Genomic DNA, 6,849 nt, shown 5'->3' with positions numbered 1-6,849 from the left:
GTTAACCAAAGGTACCTATAAGGTTTCTGTTACACGCTAATGACACCTGTTATGTCTGATGAAACAGACGTTTTGCTGAAAACATGCGTAATAAGTGTACAGCACTGTATAAAACAAAATCACAAATCACCCAAAACAGGGAATATGACTGACAACTATATAAAAAAGGAACAAAACCAATGAAACTGTAACCAGACAACTGAGAAAATGTGGGATTGACTGTATTGTGATGCTGATTGTAGTTACAATGCAAATGGACACTTAAAAATGCAGTTCCCACTTCTCCACCATAGTCAGAGCTCATAATGTAGGTAGGCACAGATACTTTGATGATAATATGGTGGCTTTATTTTAATTTTGTAATTTTAATTTACATCCTTCCTTACAGCATGGGAGACTTTATACAGACCTTGGAGAATGAGAAGGTACTTAATTCCAACAAGATACTGGTTGAAATGCAACTTTTCCTCATTGTTCTTAAGTTAAAAATAGGATTGTATTTTCAAGGCTGGTTGTTTCAATAAATTAAATTATTTTTCCATCTTTAGATTGATGCCAGTGTCATAAGTCTAATGACAGATGAGGAGCTGAAGACTTATTTGCCATCATACGGTGATCGTCTAGCAGTATTTGGATTTTGCAGACGGAGGGGCAGCAGCCGCAAGTCAGCGCTTTTTGAACGGCTGAAATCCAAACTGTCCAAAAGAAAATTATCTGAAGAGGATGGCAGTAGCACACGGCAAGAAGAACATTCCCAAACAACCCATAAAAGAAATGCTCTGAAGAGAAATAGAAAAATAGAAATAGGATGGATGCATTATGATGAAGACACTGAGGTTTTCAAGCAGGTTAGAGCTAGACGAGGAGGAGGAACAAGAAAAATAGACATTTGCAAGGATGCCAAGAAAAGGGACATATTACAGGTTGCAACAGGCCTGTTCTTTCCAGATGGAGGAAACATTCAGGGGCCCTTAACAGATTTTGACTGTGATCTGAAGGATTATCAAGAGATGATAGTCGATGATGCATTGACAGTAGGAGAACTTTATCATGTCACAAAACTTAATATCCTCAGGTTCTACCTCACCACAAAGAAAAAACAAAATGACAGCCTTCAGAGCTCCAACCCAGGTTTGCATCCATCTTTAGAAATTGAAGCGAGTCCTCAAAACCAAACCTCTTCTTTTACTGTCACTACAGTCCAAACATCTGCTCCATTTGAAACAATCAGCCATGATGTGACATACATTGAAGACACTCCAAACGATAACCTTCCACAATCTTCCACGCAGTCTCTAAGCGCTAACACTTCTCACAGCAGTGACATTATTTTTGTTGGCCCCTTTTCTGACAGTGAGCCAATAAATTTGGATGACACCCAGATTTTTTCTCCACAACCTGGTCCATCCAGTGAGAGAGTGAGGAGAGTAGTGGTGGTCCACAGAGGGCAGGTAATGTCAGAGCTCATTTCACATTTTAGTGATAAGGACCTTGAAGATGTCGACATCAAAATCCAGGTCTTACTGCCTGATGGAACACCTGAAATGGCCCATGACGATGGGGGAGTTGTGAGAGACTGTCTTTCAGAATTCTGGAAAGAATTCTATGGCCAGTGCACCACTGGAAACGTTTAAAAAGTGCCCTTCTTAAGGCATGATCTTGGGCAACCGGAGTGGGAGAGTGTGGGCAGAATCATTGCATTTGGATGGGTTAGAGAGAAATATCTGCCTGTGAAAATTGCACCTGCCATTCTGGAACAAGCTGCCTTTGGATATGTAAAGAGTGATATTGTGGAGAATTTCCTTAAGTTCATGCCTGACTCTGACGTACAGTGTTAGAGGCGTGGCGATCAGACTTTAGCACCGTGGACCAAGAAGAACTTATAGACATACTTGATAACCACAGCTGCAGAAAGATACCAACAGCCTGCAATGCCACTGAAGTCCTATTGGAGCTTGCACACAAAACACTTGTCCAAGAGCCTGCCTATGTTATTGAACAGTGGGCAAGAACACTCAGCACTGCATGGGAAAGCCTTTGTGATCTATCTTCAGTTTATGAAACCCTCCAACCAACTCTGAGAAAAGTTCTCAAGTGTCTCACTTTCCCTGAAACAATGACGGCTCACCAGAAGCTGATTCAGAAATATCTAACTACATATGTGAAGAATGCTGAGAAGGAACATTTGTGTTTGTTCCTCAGGTTTTGCACAGGTTCAGATTTACATCTGGGAAAGAACATCATCATTGGGTTTAACGAACTGAAAGGTTTCCAGAGACGACCTGTGGCACACACATGTGGGTGTGTACTGGAGCTGTCGATAAATTATGACAGCTATCCTGACTTCAGATCGGAGATGAACAGTGTGTTGGAATCAAATGTGTGGGTTATGGACATTATATAAAGGTTTGATTCACGGACAATGGCTTAAAAGCCATTGTTGTTTTACAACAGATTATATTTGAGTTGTGAACTAAGACTAAAGTGTTCCCATGTGAATGTCACAGCAAAGGTTTCAGGTGTTTAAAAACTGAGTTCCAAGAAAAAGTATTTGGTGAAATACCACTGTAATGCAATTTGAGGTACTTCTTTGTGTTTCTGTGTTTTCCTATTACAACTGAGGCAATATTTTTCTAAACACTTGTGAAATGCATTTCTGCAGAGGTCTCAGAGTCTGGAGACCATTTATAAGCATTCCCATTTCCTCAGTCAGCATGTGTGCATGTGAACAATGAAAGCAGTTTTTCCACCTTTTATTCATTTTTTCTATTATTTGAATCCAAAATCAACTTTAAAAAATGCATTAGGTTAATTTTAATTTGTCAAATTTTATTAATGTAATGTCACAAGATGACATGTATTGTAGTGGTTCACCAGAAAATTAGAGATTGAGACCCCTGCAATATGTAGTATATAGTACATGTAGGAGATATATGCAATATCTCCTACATGTTTTATCATCGTGCACACATTTTACAGTTTACAAGTCAGGTTTTACTATATCATTGTATTTTATTACAGTTATGTTTGTACAGTTCTGTTTAGCCATCTGGGTTATGGTGACTTTTGCTAAATTGAATGGCCATAAGGCACACCTATATGCTTTTATTTTGGATTTCTGTGAAATCAGCAATTGCTTAGCTGAAGGTTGATTTTTGGTTGGCTTTTCCTGATTTTTGTAATGGAAAAAAACCCTTGTGTATCATAGCCCCCTTTTTCAAAACTGCATAGCCAATGGGGTAGTTATTTAAAAGATATTTTCCTATATTTTGGTTTTCATGTTTGAGCCTAATGTATTTGCTTCATAGTGGTTTTAGACCACACGTTCTTATTCTTTAATTGTAGGATATTGTTATCAGATCTTGCCATATTATCCTCAATCTCTTTTTATTGTCCCATTCTTTTTGTATTTTTAATAATTATTGAATTTTTGCAAAACATATTGCATATTTTTGTTGAGTGTATTGTCGTACTTTTTCCAAGTCTTGTGCTGGCAATTAGCTTTTTATAAGAATACTTTAAGGTTTTTTATGTTACTGTAAATACAGTACAGTTATTTTGTTTTAAGATAAGATGATGGCAAAAGATCTGTGTTTTATAATAAAGTGTTCAATGAGACAAGTTACATCTTTCATTTTGGTAATTTCTGGGTTTTTATTATTCTGAGGCGCAATCCAAAAAAAAAAAAAACCCATAGGCCCATAAATCTCACTTAGTTAGGTTATCCATATGCTAAAAAATATATAATTATACTGCCCATAATCAGGAAAACAGTCAGTATATATAAAAAGTCTCAGCAGTGAAAAAAAATGACAGTGAAAAAATTTTTTTTTACTGCTACATAACCAGATATTTCAAAACATCAATAATTACTCAAATAAAAAGAAAGATGAAAAAGCATATTTACAAAAAGTTGAAATCATAATTCCAAGGTGACATGCGCTGCATATCCTCCAAATAGCAGGTCTAACAGACATTATGTTTACATATGTTTTAATAATAAGGCTTTTAAAACAAAAAGTTGGTTTGTTAATTGAAATAAACCATCCAAAAAAAAAAAAAAAAAAAAAAAAACCCCTCCAAAAATTAAATACAATTTTTATAGCCTTTTTCAATTGGCCCTGTTTGTGAAATACATTTTCAGGCCCTCAAAACCCATGTATGTGTGCCCCAAAAACGACAACCATCCAAAAATTAATAACTCATAAAAGTTTACAGTTTAAATATGAAAATACAGCATTAAAAATGCATAACGATGTCTAACCTTTAAGGCAAAAGCTCCAACTCAGTAAGCATCAACTGCCTTAGCTTTACATACAGATCCACTGTATGAAACACATCATCTGAGAAGTCCAGGTTATGTTCTGACATGAGTTCTACACAGAGATGAAAGACATCCTCTTCACATGGAAAGTCTTTGAACACGCATTCTTCAAGGCAGGCTTCAACTTTGTCCATATTGAGATGTTTGAGACAGTCCCTCGCGCCATAAATGTCTGGGAGGGCATACATAAAAGATGGTCGGCCATGAGGACTTCAGGAGTTGTGGACTGGGCGCATTCTGTGGTCATTCCAGGCCAAAGCAACTTCATTTAATTCTTCCTAGATGAAAACAAAATGAACAAAAGAAACATTTTCAGGCATACAGTATGAAAATGTTAATGTACAAAAGCACAACATTGATTTTCTTAGCTTACACACCATTAATGTAGCTTTGAGCTACATTAATGATATCTATCTGTATATATATATATATACACACATACCTATATACACACACACACACTACACACACACACACACACATATATATATATATCATGAACAGACAGATACTTATTTACTTAGTTTTGCCCCACCAAAAATGCTAACCGAGTACAGAGAGAGGCCTAAACACATAAATAATCAATGTGTTATAATGTATAATTGTGTTCCTTGATATATATGTGGAATTTTTTTTTTAACAAAACAGTTTTTTTTTAAAAAAGCACTACTTTTCACGTGTACTTTAATATATCTGATGTTTCTATAATATACAAAGGCCGTGTGAGTTGTTACAAATTAAACAGTTACAATACATGTCGTTTACACAATCACCTATGTAAACTCACCTGTATAATGTGAAGAAAACAGAACTGGACCAATGATTTGTCCAAGAAAGAGTCTGAGAAGTGGCCATCCTCTCTTAGTTTGTCAAATAGTTCAATCCAGTACTGGATACACTGGCTTCGTAAGATTAGCCACCATCTTTCAATGCGTTGATTTCCTGTACTTGCTCCAAATATGACGTGCTCTCTTTCTGGTTCATTGTCTGTAAAGTGCAAAAATCATTGCATGTGAGCAACATGGACGTTTTCTGTTCCTAGATCTAATCTCACTTGATCAGGGCAACCACCTTGTTGAATCACGGCATCCATGAAGTAGCCAGCAATTACTCTCGGGTCATTATTTGTCTTGTAAGCGTCTAGCCATATTACACTCCTTGAAAATCTGTCAATGCATCCACTGATTGCAATCCCAAATGGCTTCAGTTTATCGTAGCCGTCGATATGCCACACATAGTTGGGGCCTCTGCTATGATACACTCGCCTCCACAGTCGTCTACGTGACCTCAAATCCACACCTTCTCCATCGAATAAACGGAGCAGAAGACGAACGGTTTCTCTGTCAGTAACAATGCCATTCATCCAACACTTCTGGTGCATCCAACGATACCCATGACACTGTCCTGAGGTTGCCAATTGTGCTTGTATAAAAGCTGCCACCTCTCCCACCTCTGTTTTGTTCTTTCTGCGCCAAAGTCGGTTGTTGTGTAAAATCCTTTCAAGTGTACGGAGGCTGATAGTAATGCCATGTGATTCAGCTAATAATGCAAGAATCTCCTCATTTGTGAAGCCACGCTTAAAATACTCAGCAATTTGTGAATTCATGATCCGTATCTGTAATACTGTTAGCATTTCTGTAGCATTTGTAGCTGAGGGCTTCAGCTTCCGGGTAACAAGGAAATGACGTCATTCACATAGATTACTGATTGGCAGAGCTAACTCGAAATTTTGAGAAAATAACTCAAAATTTTGAGTTATTTTTCTCATAATTTCGAGTTATTAAGTCAAAATTTCGAGTTGCTAAGTCGAAATTTCGAGAAAATAAGTCGAAATTTTGAGAAAATAAGTCGAAATTTCGAGAAAGATAACTCGAAATTTCGAGTTAAGTATCCTTTTTTTTTTTCAGTGGCGGAAACGGGCTTCCATACATGTCATAGAGAAACTTTGCCTTAAAATCTTTTACTGAGAGCGAGAGAAAAAACAAGAACAGCAGGAGGTGTGTAAAATGATGCAGCAGAAGGGACTGAGAATTATTTACTGAAACTATCTTAACCCAACTTAACTGTCTAAAAAAAGACCATTAAAAGTCCTAATAAGGGCTCTAATTGTTGACTATCTTTATCCTGAGGTTAACACCTTTTGACAATGATGATAAAAGCCAAACCAAGACAGTTGTGAGTGTTTTCTAGGGAGTTTCCAGTCGGGGTGCACTTTGTATTCAGCTAGCTCCAGGCTGGAACACTTTTTTTGGCAAACCACACTGATAATGAAGGCAAGAAAAGGATAGTTCCTCTCAACGCGTGCGGGGCGAGAGTGTCCAAGTTGAAACATAACAATGTCTTGGAAACCCAGAGACTTCAGCTTCAAAGAACTGGTAATGTTGGTGCAAAATCATCACTGCCTGAAACCATCCATGACTGTTCAGTTTCAAATTCCACACCCATTTCAGTGGCTGCTTTCATGGCAGAGCTGAGACAGTTATTGGAACACTGTGATTTTGGAGGCATACTGGATGAAAATGCAA

At 37.4% G+C, this 6,849-nt stretch overlaps 2 pseudogenes across 1 annotated transcript; one reads left to right on the top strand and one right to left on the bottom strand.

The window, feature by feature from the left end:
• The first annotated feature begins 405 nt into the window (after positions 1–405).
• On the top strand, positions 406–2,654 carry LOC146661500 (uncharacterized; annotated as a pseudogene). Its single transcript, XR_014913176.1, has 2 exons — positions 406–425; positions 549–2,654. The product of XR_014913176.1 is annotated as an uncharacterized LOC146661500 (transcript).
• Positions 2,655–4,232: 1,578 nt separating this feature from the next.
• On the bottom strand, positions 4,233–5,417 carry LOC146661499 (uncharacterized; annotated as a pseudogene).
• Positions 5,418–6,849: the final 1,432 nt, after the last annotated feature.

The sequence above is a fragment of the Rhamphochromis longiceps genome, linkage group LG9, assembly GCF_057381845.1.
Source record: "Rhamphochromis longiceps isolate RC_006_pf linkage group LG9, R_longiceps_female_GT1.1, whole genome shotgun sequence".
Classification (NCBI taxonomy): Eukaryota; Metazoa; Chordata; class Actinopteri; order Cichliformes; family Cichlidae; genus Rhamphochromis; species Rhamphochromis longiceps.
The sequence above is the reverse complement of the archived record's forward strand: the minus strand, read 5'-3'. Positions and strand labels throughout refer to the sequence as shown.